The sequence below is a fragment of the Erithacus rubecula genome, assembly GCF_903797595.1.
Source record: "Erithacus rubecula genome assembly, chromosome: 6".
NCBI classification, from domain to species: domain Eukaryota; kingdom Metazoa; phylum Chordata; class Aves; order Passeriformes; family Muscicapidae; genus Erithacus; species Erithacus rubecula.
In genome coordinates, this window is record NC_136688.1 from 26,125,225 (window position 1) to 26,139,543 (window position 14,319).

At 37.9% G+C, this 14,319-nt stretch overlaps 1 protein-coding gene across 23 annotated transcripts in view; it reads left to right on the plus strand.

Moving 5' to 3' along the window:
- The window catches only part of NUMB (NUMB endocytic adaptor protein), a 91,309-nt gene that overhangs the window by 36,483 nt on the left and 40,507 nt on the right, over positions 1–14,319 (plus strand). The gene's annotated exons all lie outside the window — the stretch shown is intronic.

Genomic DNA, 14,319 nt, shown 5'->3' on the forward strand with positions numbered 1-14,319 from the left:
GGGCATCCTCAGGAAGTTTATTCCTTTTTAAAATGTGTATTCTAATACAACTGAGAACATTGTCTAGAAGTGCTTTTCATGTTCTTGGAATTCAACCTAAACCTTTGACTTCAGTGAGATTGTTAAAAAGTCCCTCTAGTTGTTTGCATAGGGAGAATCTTTAACCACTTAAAATAGTCAGAAAAGGTTACTAATTACTGATATGTTGAAAGTTTGAACCTTTGAAATGCAATATAATGCAAATGTAAATAAACACTGTGTGTTCTAACAGTGCATTTAGTAGATAAATTGAAATGTTTCTGTAGTTTGAAGACTTAAATCTTGCCTTCGATTTGATTTTAATCATTATACTCTTTAAGCTGATGCTATTAATATTCAGACTTCTACTCGAAATCTATTTCTTCTGTGATGCTAGTCAATAATTAGTCACTATAAAAGCTAGATATGATGTCATTTAGCAATAGCTGTGCCAATGATGAGGTAATTTCTTTTTATTCATGTTTTAGTTGTTATTTCCTTATTTTTTTTCTTCTCAGACTTGGGACATAATGCTTATTCAGTAATATTGTCACACATAGCCTGCTCCCATAATCTCTGGGTAGCTATATCTACAGAAAGCACATTGTTTCTTTTCTTTTCTGTTCCCAAAATAATTGTATCAAGGAGAATCAGAGTTAGAGGTCTAGGTTCTGATCTTGTACCAGAGTAAGCACAGATTTACTTAACATGGTGGTCATCAACCTGGGATACTTAGGTTTTACAGAGGTGTTCAGTGATCCCTCTTGCTGGTGTGTTGCAATTTCCTTGGTCCCTTCTGGAGTCTCCCTTCAAACACAGTGGAGGCTCTGCTGAGAGTTTCACATGTTGTAGCTGTTTTAATTTACTGACATAGTCGTTTTTGTGTGTAGCATAATACTATTATCCAGCAGGAAATACAGTCTCCTACTGTGAATCTCAAGACTATCAAATATTTTAGGAATGCTTTCTAACCTTCTTTCAAGTATCAGGGAAATAAGTATATCAAATAGTCCTATTCTGCACCACCCACACTCTTCTACCCCTTTAGGAAAAAAATTTGCAAGTTTGCTTTAGGTGTCTGTCTTCACTCTTTTGAAATGTAACACTATTTAAAAAATTCTATTCAGATATTCTTTGTTTTGTATGTCCAGGATGGCTTCTAGAAGAGGAGTGTAGCAATAACAAAATTTTAAAAATCCTTTTTAGCAGAAAAACCACGTACCTATAGAGAGTACTTTGAAAAGTAAAAATTCTCAGTAGAACAGCACCCTCTCCTCCCTATCAAACAAACAAACAACAAAAAAGGGGAATAATGCAATTTAACTGCAAAAACTGCAGCAAATCACATGTATGTTCAGCTGTTAATATGATCTTAAGCTTGGGCAAAGTTTAGGTATGTTCCGTGAAGTTAGCTTAGGTGGTCAGTCACATGTTTTGGGATTTTTGCCTTACTAGTTAATCTGTTTTTTCACACAAATTTTACTTGTTTTATGTAGAAAACATAAATTCACTAACAAGTTGTATGCATTGGTGTATAATATACAAGGGGGGTTTTTCTGTGGCCCAAACTCGTGATTTCTTTCCCAGCCTTATTTCTTGGTTGCTGTTTCTGTGAGCAGAACTTGCAGGCTGTATGCCTTAAAGTAGGCCATTTCCTGAATTTCCTCTTATTCCTTAATTTTGTGTTGCTGGAACTTTGCTCAGTGTGTAATTAGTATTTGTGTCTCCCACATATGGCTCCAATCTCCTCCTGTATCTCCAGCACTGGATATTTATAGCAAGCCCGCCTCAATGCGTTATTCCAGCGGTGAGAAACTGACTCAGAGCTCATTGCGATTCCTCCTGCGCCCATGTCTGTGACCAACTGTGGAGTTTTGGCATGCATTGCATTCCTGGGTGTGGTGTAGGACAATACAAGATAACCTCAGTTATCTTGGCTTTGTTACAGCAGCCTGTTGCATTTCAGAAGTTCATGTTAGAGGCTATGAAAAGCATTTACTTCCAGACTCTGAAGTTATTCTGTCACCTTCATCTTTAGTTCTTTTTTTGTTTGAAATCAGGGAGAGAGAAGTTATATGAGGAATAAAAAAGGCACGTGTAGATCACTAACTTGATATTTCAAAATACTGGGAATAAAAATTTATATAGTTGTGGTTTCTTGTCAGCTTTGGGGTTTCGAATCCAATGTACACTGAATTTCATCCTGTTCTTTCTGCTGTAGTTTCAGGGTTCAGGAGGTTTCATCTTGTACCACCTGTGCAGTAAGTCTACTTCCAGTCAGAATGACTGTAATGTTTTATATTAGGAAACTTCTGAAATTCAAGTTGATGGACCAAGGAAGGACTCAGCCTTGAGTTAAACTTGAAAACAGAAGTACCAAGTCCAGGAAAGAAACTGAACATGGAAAAACCCACTGTAGCTGTCAGACAATGATGCATGGACTGCAACCCTTTCTGGTGATAAGGAACTTCCAATAGGCAATGTGAATATGAGTGTCCTGGAAACTGTTGTCACTTAATGGTGTTGTCATCACTCAGACTCGAGACTTGGAAGGGCTGAGGGAGTTCTGTCGGTCTGTGTAGTCAGACACTGTGTGCTTTATAAATATGTTTCTATATAATCCCTGTGTAAACAATGCTAGTGGTCAACTTCAGTGGGTGTATTTCACAATAGAGAGGCGCAAAAGGAGAACATGATTTTTGCCTTTTCCTCTGTAGAGTATTTTCTTACAGACAGTGAGGGGAAAATGTAAGAACTCTGAACTCACTAAATATTTAATTTATCCTTAATTAAAAAGGAGTGACTTAAGTAGTCTGCCCTTGAAAATAGTGCATTTGCAGATTGATGGATTTCATTGAAGAATATGTAAAATAATGAGTGTAAATAACTGAAGAACATGTTATTGCATTGATGATTTATCTTTTTGGGTGATACTTATGAGTTCATCAACTTTGCCTTACCACTGCAAAATATCACTTTGGTGCTGCTCTTAAATCTAATTAGTGTGAAATTTGAGAGTAAGTGGTTTGTGGCTTTCAACTGCACTTTTTGAGGCATGTGGTTCAAATGCCCAGAGACACTTGTGTAATTTTATTGTCATGGGACTAAATTGGTCAGAGAAATATATGTAATAGCTACTTGGCTTTTTCTGCTCCTACGTTATAGAAGTTCTGTGATGTAGGAATCTGACTTCTCAAGTCTCAGTGCTGGCAAAGCTTATAATTATGCTTGTAGGAAGGCTTTATATAAAAACTTACAGCATCTCTTACCTACAGTGGTTAGACTTCTATGATGTTGGAAAAAAATCTCTTATTTTGAGATCAGTTTTGTAGTTCTTGTCCAAGAACTCCTTCCTTTTCCAGAAAGTTAATATCACTGGAGATCACTGCCTTTAGATGTGCTGTTTGATTGGTGTGCATCTTCAGAGATCTGCAGCTAAGATGCTGTTGAGTAGATGATCTTAGGAGGTAGAGTTTGAGCTGGGAAGATGCTGTGCAAACCATAAGCACAGTAGAAGGGTGGCTCTGTAATATAAATAATTGCAGTGCACCTGATGAACAATCAGCCTTTGGAATGAAATTTGACCTTTGAGAAGTTATGTGAGGTACGAGCAAGTGCTTGATAATGTGAGTAGGCAGACCTTAGCCATTCTGCTGTAGACAACCTTTGATTTGCCAGTTTTGTTAATGTGCTTTTTCAGGACACCAACTGTCATCAGTTAAGCAGGGGTGAAAATTGCTAAAGCTGCTGGAAGAACGGTGCAGTTTGAGTTGACTAAGTTCTACCATGTGCATTGATGTTTTCTGGCCAAGTGAAAATGTGTGCCTTTGGTTATCTCAAAGGGACATAGGGTGATGCTTGGTCCTCCAGGGGTCAGCATCGACTTTTCCAGAACTTGCCACCAGGAAAGAATTATCACAAGATAGTCTGAGTTGAAAGGAATCCAGAGGGATCCATCAAGACCAGCTCTTAAGTGAATGGCCCATATGGGAAGTGAACCCACAGCCTTGGCATTATTAGTACCACGCTCCAACCAACTGCGTTCATCTCAGTGGCACATTATGCCAATTTATTAGGAGATCTGATTTTCCTATAGTAGAATAAGCTCACTTTCTACCTCAGTTCAGTACCTGTGTCACCAAGTCACTATTTGTATTCCCTGTGTGCAACTTCCATTCCTGTGAATGCAGTAAATAAGGTGAAGTTTAGTATATGTAGAGGAGTTATAATTAAGGAATGTATAATTGATTGCTTGTGAAGGAAGGTGTTGTCTCCCACCTAATTTTAATGGTATTCCAAATGGTGTTATCTGTATTGTCAAAGTCCTGTATGCCTATATGCCTGTTGTATAAAAGAAAACTGCACATTCTATAAGATTTACTTCCTTAAAGTTTTCTGGACTTAAAAGCGTAGGCAGGGCATACTGTTAAGAATGATGATATATGGATGGAGTGGTTGTGCTTCAGTCACCTGCCAGAGTAATGGAGGTGCTGTTCAAATCAGTGGACTCTGTGACTAGTTGCTGATGAAGATAACAAGTGGTGACTTTTATGGTTGTGTGAATCTGGCACAGTATCCAGTGTCCTTCTTACTGAGTCCCTGTCGTGCCTGCCTTGCTGCTGCATGCCAGCTGTTCTATTGCAGGCATTTTTAGACTGCCTTCCTCTTCATCCTGTCTTCTGTTGCCCAGCTCAGTTGTCACCCCAGGAAGCAGCTGTCATTTGTGGAAGTAGGGTGATGTTCTCCATACCAAGATGGCAACACAAGACACAAGATTTCATTTGTCAGCCTGGGCACCAGCAGCAGCATAATTTCCTACTTGCCCCAACTGTAGAACTCACTTATACCAAGAGTGAAATTTGTTGCTTGCCACTGTGGGCATCCATCAGCAGGCAATGCAGAATATGGCAATGGTAGAATCTGAATTATTCAGGAGAAATTTGTGTGAATGAAGTCCACTGTGCTGCAGATGTGGAAAGTTTGCCTTTGTGTGCAGGATTGCAGGGTCATCAGGTGATATTTCTGTCTTTGCTGAGCTTGAAGCTTCATTGATTGCTCTGATGGACTTGAGAATGAAGACAAATTTTCCTCATTTCCTGTTTGACTTTTCTTGTTCTTTTGCCAAGCAGTTTATAGTTGAGAAGATGACAGGTAGTGAGTGTATGATTCAAGAGGCTGTTGCAGCCATGTGGTTTTCCAGCATGTGTTACTTACGGGCAGTGCACTTTCTGTGACTTTGTCACCAAATTCTGTGTGTTGCAGCAGATCATTGTAGCTGTTTTACTGTGGTGAGCAACACTTGATTTAGAAAGGTGAGAGATGTGTGGGTTTCACAGTTCTAGCCTAGCTGAGGTCATTCAGTCAGACTGGTGTGTTGGTGAGGACTGTTTGGCACCACTGGAGCTGCTGAGTTGTCACTGTTGCTGGCAGCCCTGCCTGGGGTCCTGTACTGACCTGTGGGCAGCCTCATCTCCCTCTGGTGGAGCATGACCTGCCAGCTGTGGAACTCATTTCACCTTTGGAACGAGACAGAAGTGTGACCCCACATATGACAGACAGCATCCTGCTTTGCTTAAGGTCATGATGGGGGTGAGGAAGGTTATTTCTATACCAGTAACAAAACTACATACCTCTTTAGTTCAGGGTAACTTTAATATTGAACTTCTTTCCTGGGTTTGGACAGTGTAACAAGATGGTCAAAAGCTCAGTTTGTTTGAATAATGAACATCTTTGTCTTTTTGTCCATGTCTCAGCTGGCAGCTTATTTTAAAGAGAGTTAATGGGTGCTCAATTGCAGTACAATATGCAGTATTTCTGTAGTTCTTATCAGCCCTAGCTGACAAAATGTTTTACTGGTGGCTTGAGATGTTTCTGATGTAATTCAGCATAGATTGCTTGTAATTATATCTTCTTTGAAATAGAAATGCCTTTTCATGATCTTTTCATGCTCATAATCTTATATTGACCATTTATTTTACAGATTTGGGTTAAAATAAACACAATAGTTCAGAATCAGTTGGGAGAACTGTAATGAGGAATGGTGAGACGGTTTTGTGAATATTTATGGAATTTTGGTATTCATGGAAGAGGGTGATAATCTTACCTCCTTGTATAGATAAACTGGGATCCTGAAAGCCAGCACTGTCATTTTGAGATGCATATCTTAACTTTGTCTTTTAATGTATATTGCTCAACTTTTGATGTGGTTGGTTTTAGTTCCTCTCACTAAGTGTTACGTGTCTTACTACACTAAGAGTATGGGAACATTTTTGATCTTAATTTCCAGATTGAACAGACAACTTTAGTGGAGTTTTTTAATTATTATGTGAAGGTTTTTTTTAAACTGTTTGTGTTAGAATATATGTTCTGGCCTTTTCTTAATAATCATTTTGAGATGTGAGTATAGCTTGTGAAGAAAGCACACATGCAAAGGCTCATTCTTGGCTTTTAATGCATGTTTATTTGTTGTAGCAGAAATTCTGTGCTGATCTTGAAAGAGGTAAAATATGTATGCTAACAGAATTAATACAGGGCAGAGAAAGCTAACAGAAAAAAGTTAAATTAAGATCCCAATATTTTATCAGCAGGAAGGTGGTACAGAAAGTCTGAATCCATTATATTATAAGACTTGACTTTCTGAATTACCATAATCTTAATTTTGAATAGAAGGTAAAATGCTGGTGTGAGTTCTTGCAGTTGTTTAGTAGGCAAAGCAATTTTACAAGTTTGGAGCAGTCTGTCTCAGGTAGTGACATGAAATTCACGTATATACCTTCCCCCCCCCTCCCCCCAGTGTTATATTAGATGAGCTGGTTTAAATATTGTTTACAGGCTGGAATTAAAATCCTGTTGTGGTCTTGGAAAGACCAAATATTTTGACTAGATTATTAGAGAAAGGAACATGCTGTTTCCATTTCATAATTAAAGCTTTCATTAAAAAATCTTCATTATCATGAAGGAATTTTGTACTTATTAATTTGCTTTTAGGTGAAAAGGGTAGAAACCATCTTTTTGGATGTATACAGAGTTATTTATTTAGAGAAATACATTTTTATTTTTAGGAATACTTTAAGTAAATTTGTATAACTGAACTTTCTGTTCACTGAGTTCAATAGAAGTAAAAAAAAAACCAAAACAATCTGAAGAGGAACCCTGGGATTTATTGATATCTGAAGCTTTATAATTCTCTCTGAGCATGTAGTTGTGGATTCATAATATATTATTGCTGGTCAAAAATAATGTGTTACTAATTTGAATGACCATCATGAAATTTGGTAACTTCTGTGGAAGGAAATGTCTGAGAGATTATTATCAGTGTTTAAAAAACTGTGAGATTTTGTAGCAATAGCAGTTGAATTCCTATCTGCAGCCTCCATAAAAAGCATCATTACTATCTTCACAAGCAAAAGGCTTTAAATGCCAAGTGATAGGAAGGAGTGGGGGAGGGAAGTATGCATCTGTTTATAAGAGCAGATATGAAAACCTTTACTTAGAGTTATTCCAAAAAACCTCAAACCTTAAATGCAGACTGTCAATGTATCCTTTTATCACTTAATTCCATAGAGATCAGCCCTTCCCTCTTCTCACCTCCTACCCCAAATGAAAATATGCAAACATTGAAATCAGTAAGATGAAAGGTTTTCATGTGGGTCTGAGAAGCTTCAGGTCTGTTGCCATGAATATAAAAAAATCCAGCCTTGACTGGAGTTGTGGCAAGTTGGTATAATGGCATAATAGTTCCAGATTGTTGGGGTTGTTCTTTAAAAGAAATTTCTTGAAATTGTCTAAAAAAACATTGTCTTGTGAGGTACAGGGAGAAAATGTTTTAAGTTCACAGATGAAACCTTTTGCAGCCCATATTGGACTTCATGGTTATAGCTTCAAGAGAGGGATTTTTAGGAAAAGTACTATAGCAGAATCTGAGCAGGGAGAAAAAAGTAAGCCACCAAGTGAACATATTCTTGCTGCTGTCATTTGAACATGGTTCTGGTAACTGATTCTACTACACTGGGGTTTGGGGAATGTTTTTTTTCCCCCATAATTGCATACATCAGGATTTTATGAAGGTAAATGCTTATTGAAGATATTTAATTAGTTATGCTGCTATATATAGTTTTCAAAATCACTGAAGTCATGCTTAGATCTTATGGATTTGCAGTAAACAGACATGGGAAACACTAGGCACGAAGTGAAGTTTATATGCTGTGTCATCATAGGGAATGTTTGTTGTCTGTATACAAAATGGTACCAGAAAGATGGAATTGTGTTGGAAGTCTCTGTTTAGACACCTCTCACAGGGAGTATGGTGAGAGATTCCTTAAATGTTTTTTGAGTTCTGTGTGTGATGAAACATGTGGCTTGTATTAGACTCTAGAGAGGATGCAAAATATTTTAAAGGTATTTAACTGGTGAGGAAGTTCAGAAAACATTGTATTCTGTGTGCTTAAAAGAATTTACAGCTTGTATTTGACTTTGTTAAGCTAGCTTCTGATTTGATTATATTTGTGTAAAGCAAATGGATTTGGAAAATAATTCTATTAGTTCCTCGTAGTGTTTTGTAAAGAGTTATTATGAGAGAAATGTTATGAAACAACTCAAAACTTGCACTGGACAGGTGTACAAATGCATACATTAATGCCTACTATAATAAGTAAGATTCATATAAAGAAAAAATTATGTTCTTAGAAGTACCCACAGTTGCAATGCTGGATGGACACCAGTGTGAGTTCCTAAAAACATTCTGCCTATCTTTTATGTGAAAGTGAACTTCTTCTGTTAGGCTTAACTAGGGATGATCAAACGTTTTTCTGATATTCTGACAGCCAGAAAAAAATTATTGTATCTTTTCTCTGGGCTCATTTTTATTATTAAAACCTGCCACTTTTTCACAAAAGCTTGATACAAAGCCTCACGATTTCACTTTGAGTTCTAAATTAATATTAAAGATGCCTTTTGTGTCACCCGCCCTCCTCCTTCTTTGCATTGGCTGCAGTCGAAAGTGTGGTTGATTTAGCGTGAACAAGCTGAAGAAAACCCACAGATAAGAGGGCCTTAATTATATTTAGCTGTGGAGGATGGGAGCGATTGAAGTGTCTTGAGCTGCCATGTAGCAGCTGCCAGGCAGTGACTGAGTGGAGTGCTTGGGCCCAGTGCAATAATGGTGTAACAAGGAGTCATCTGTCATCCTCTGAGTGACACACTTCGTGGCAGTTTAAGCTAATTTTCATTTCCTAATTGGGATTGACTGGTCCACCCAGGGTTTGTTGCCACAATAATTTTCAAATTTTGTGAACTATCTGGAGTATACAGATTAATTTCATTTAAATGTCTTGAGCTGTGGAAACGTGTTCTTGTGAGTGTTTGGGAAAGGGAGATCTTTCCTTACACTGTAGCGAGGCAGCTCTTGGTGCTGCAGCAGTTGGGTGTGAACAATTCTGCTGTGGTGCTGTGACAGCTGCAACACGGAGGTGTGGCCAGCTGGACTGGCCCTGTAGGGACACCAGCTTGGGAGCTGTGCTGCTTCACAACAAAGGCTCCATAGCACAGTAATTCTCTCTGATATGGTCAGTGTTGGATCCTGGGAAGAAAAGAAGATTAAGACATGAAGTAAGACTTCCCAGCTGGTCAGATTGGACTGAGTGATTCCTTAAATGGATGACTGCGCCATCTCCACTATAGGTTGCGATAACTTTTGGAAGTTTTAATTATATAGTTCATCTGGGTTATTTGGAGATTCTTTTTAAAAATTCCTTTCTGTTTTTAGTTTTTAAACTTTCCCAGAGATAAGAATTGTCCTGCTTGATTTTTGTATTATGAAGAGAAATACTCTTTTATTGAAACCTGGACTGCTAGAGAACTCTATTGCTTTTTCACAGTTCCTGCAACATAAAAATTGGAAAATCATCTCGCTTTTTATTTCCAACATTATGATACTGTAATTTTTGTAGCTTTCTCCACTAGAAAATTGGTTTTCTGAGGTGAAGACCTTTGATGTATCTAATCTGTCCTTGAGCTGAAGGTGTTAAGTAGTCCTTGCTATCCTCCTTATCCTTGCTTCTTTCCTGCACCTTCCAGTTTCTTTTCAGGGAGGGTATATTAACTAGAAGAACTGTATGGTACTAAAGCTGAGTGCAGTCTGATCTTATGCTGCCACATCTTGCTGGCTTTGCTCTGCTCCTTTCCTAATAATTCTTACTACTGTTTGCTTATTTGGCAATTCAATTTTTAGAGGAGTAAACATGAGTTATGACCTTTCCTAGACAGTAATAATAACTAAATCAATATTCATTGCTATTTATAATTACTGTGACTTTTTTACCCTTCTTCCATGTGGTTTTCTCTGCTGTTACTACAGAATAATTTCTTCCTGTGAAATGATCTTGTATTTCTAAAATGAGTTTAATCTACTCCAGAACAATTTGCATCACCTGTAAACAGTTGCTGAACTATTTTCTTTTGAGAGCATACCTGAATGAAGGGAACATTGCTGGTTGTGATGGAGAGCCCTCTTTACCTCCCTGTTTTGTGTCTGAGCACGCTACTACTCATGTGGATTTACCTAGTTTCTCTGTACCTGGATCCTACTTGCTGACAGACTGAGCAGCATTACTCTTTATTCCCACTGAAAGCTTCTCCTAAAGCTGATGCAAATCTATGGTTTGTTGTTCCTAATGTTTCCAGCACGTGGGTGTTGGGCTGGACCATGCTGTGGGCTGGTGTAGAGCAGTGTTGCAGGATCAGTTGTCCAAAATGCTGTGGCTGTGGCTTTAGTGAAACATTGTGTATGAACCGAGGCTAAAGCTTCGCTATGAATACAAGTATATTTTAAAAATCTTGCTGAAATATATCCTCCTAGTGATCTGGTTTAGAGGGCAGTGGGTTCCTGAAACACCTGCTCTGATCTGTAGCTCATTTTGTCTGCTCTCAGCTCTCACCTAAGAGCTGGAACCAACAATACAGTGTTCATATGCTTCTGGACTCCCAGTAGGTAGGGAGCAATCAGGTCAAGAGCACAAAGGTATGATTGATTTATATTCGACCCTGTCTGGTACTAGGCAGCAGATGTTTGGCCTTGTTTAGTCTACACTGATTATTTGCTTATAAAATACTCATAGGTCCTACAGAAGTAAGTCCAGTGTGAAAATCTAAGATTTGTGACTAATCTACCAGTAAAAACATTTATTTTATTTGTAAAATGTTATTTTTTAAATTTTGGAAATACATTTATTTTCATGGGATTTGACATACCTAACTTCAAGCTGCAGTTCATGGAATTGGGTGATTAAAGGACATATTTTTGGCTGTTTCAGCCCTTTTTGTCCTTTCTTTTATATCTAATTTCATTTTGAAATTCAGCGTGTATTCGTAAAGATACTTTGTTCAACCAAGATGTTCATGTTTGATAACTGTTGAGTTGTCTGATATTTAGCTGCCCTAAATGTAAATGATTCACTTGGAAATTACATGGCTTGGTAAGTTAAAATTATTCACATGTGTGCAGATGAGCTGCAAAGCAGAATTGCTTGAACTGCTTCCTTAAAGCACATAGCTAGTGTTTCTCTACTAAACTTCTACTCATTTTCAGATATTATAGATAATATAATTCAACTCACTTTGTATCACATCAAGTGTTTAGGAGACCTGCTTTCCACTGTGACTGACAGTCTGCAGGGTATTTTTAGAGTGAGCCTACAAAACAAGGGGATTACTGCCTCATATCTCTGCTCTTAAACCTCTTAGCATATTGTTTAGGACCATAGTCAGAGTTTGCAGTTGCTGTGGTGTCTGATTAATTGGGACATTTGCTTTAGAATAGTTACTGATGGAGAAAATGAGGCTTGCTCTCTTTTATTTGCTGAATTTCACATGTTTGTGAGAGGCAAATGATTTATCTTACATCTGCTAGAAGGGGCATTGCATGTCTTTAGGAATAACTTCTGCCTTCCAATGATCAAACTTGTATTTTTGTGACAGTTTAAGAGTCTGAATGTTTACTTTGGCGATACTTCTGTTACATAATATTGTGGAATACAGACTCCTGTGTTTAATTGCTGTAGTCTGTGGGGATATTTATGTTTGAAAAGTGTATTTTACAAAATCCTATGCTTTAGGACAAGGCTGCTTCTTAGCTGAATGTTTTAGCCACATAATTGTTACCAGTTTGTTGGAGTACAGTTCTTTATTTCATTTCCTGGTATTTCATAAGCTGCTTGCAATTTTTGTTAAAGTCTGGCTGTTGCCAGTAAAATGTTGCTGTCATAACATTGTTTTTTCCCCTTCTTCCACCCTCATCTGTGGTGCAAATAGGATTGTCAAGTGCTCTGGAATGAGTTATGAAGTGCTCACATGATACCTTAGTTCAGGTATAAGACAGCCAGAAATCTGATGGACTTGGGGATGTCTTGTACTTCACATCATATGATAATGCATCACGATTTCAAAGAATGCTGTCAGAGACATTACTGTCACAGCTCTGATCTCTTTGGTCTTACATAAAGAGTTTTAGGTTGCCATTTTTACTGTATTTTCAAAGTATGATCTAAATATTACTTTCACTGCTGAAAGGTGAGTTTTTTACAGCTGCTATGCTTGGTTCAGTAGACTTTTAGTTATATATCCAATAATTTATCTTCAAGGAAAATCCCCTCAATTGGAACTAAATAATAGTAATAACACAACATGTTTGCTGGCTGAACAAATGAAGAAATGCTTCACCTTTATGCATATTTTGATAGAATGCTTACTTGTAGTATTGTATTATTAGATGTTAATTGAGTAATGAAAGGGTGAATGAGTTGGAAAGCCATGTGGTGAATAATGTGGTTAGTCAGCCTGTATTGCGAAACAGGGCTGTTAACGTTTTAGCGAGCATGCTCATACGGTTACATGCCTTCATTTGCTTCAGTGTGACAGTGCTGGATTTAATTAGATTTTATGGGATCTAAACTTACAAAAAGGCTCAAAGTTCTGCATTCAGAATCTGACACATGGAGTGACCTTTTCTTCCTTAGAAGATAAGGGTACTCTGTGTGCTTGTGCTGGTGAATAATTGCAGAGAAGCTGTTGCAGGGCAATTGCAGCAAGTTTTGGCTAACCTTTACAGTAGGCTTGGAGAGATAGGACATTACATGTTTTTGTACTGTGTAAGTGGGAGAGGAGGGAAGAACGTTTGCTTAGCAGCAATGCTTAATAAGGATTTTTCAGAGAAGTAAAACTCCATCCTGGCAGCTTCATAATAGACAGGGACAGACTATTTACCTTGGCAGCAATCGACTCACTTTCCTAGCTTGCCTCTTTTTTTATAATGAAATGTTCTTGCATTGTCATCTTAAATTTAGGGGCTCAAATTGCACATTAGAGAGCAAAAGAGATCAAAATGTTTTGAACCACTTCTATTTGTGTTTGTACTGCAGGTAAACCTGCCAAACCCAAACCTCATCCCAAGAGAATGACTTGAAACAAGCATATTTCCTCACTGATATCCTTGTGTCCTGGTTATAGCCAAGATTTACAATAATGTTGGAGTGGCAGTGGTGAACTTTATTTTATTGGAAAAAGCAATGTGAAATACACTTCTGGAATATGGAAGTGTGGGCTGTTCACATTTCCTGGTGCAGACCATTGCAGATTTCATGGTATGATTCAGATTTTCATAATCCTCAAAAGATAGCTGTTAAACATTAGTCTGTGGACAGGTGTGACCAGGTTGTACTTGCACAAGAACTCAGAGGCACTGAGTTTTCTAAGGATACAGATCTTCAAGCCATGTGAAGGAATGTCTCTGGAGTGTTTTCCTACTAAGTAGGTTAGGTAAACACATTTTTTTCAACAAGATTAAGATTATTTGCATTTCCTCTTAGGTCTATCAGGTGGCTTAGGAAGGAAGAATGTATCCTGATCCAGAAAGCTTTGATGTCAAGAAAAGTGAGAAAAAAATTTTAGAGGTGGATGAGGTTTTTGCTCCGGGTTTCAGGCTCTTTTTGGCTTGGCCCTTCAGCAGTATTAGGTGTATTTCACTGGGGAAGAGCACATGAGGGAAGCAGATGGTTGTGCAGCTATTTAGCCCTCACCTGTTTGTGGCCAGCAGGCAGTACAGGTATGAATGACACTTTTTTTTTTTTTCTTTTAAATTACTTAACCTGATAGTATTAAGTTATTGAATTTGTTTGATATGGAGGCTTGTAAATTTTAGAGTGATCCCTATAATACCTTGCTCTTAAAACTGTATTTCCCTGCTGTTTGAAGTGCATACTTCTAGGAATTTTGTTCATGTGTCAATACTACTCCTGGTGGTTCACACTT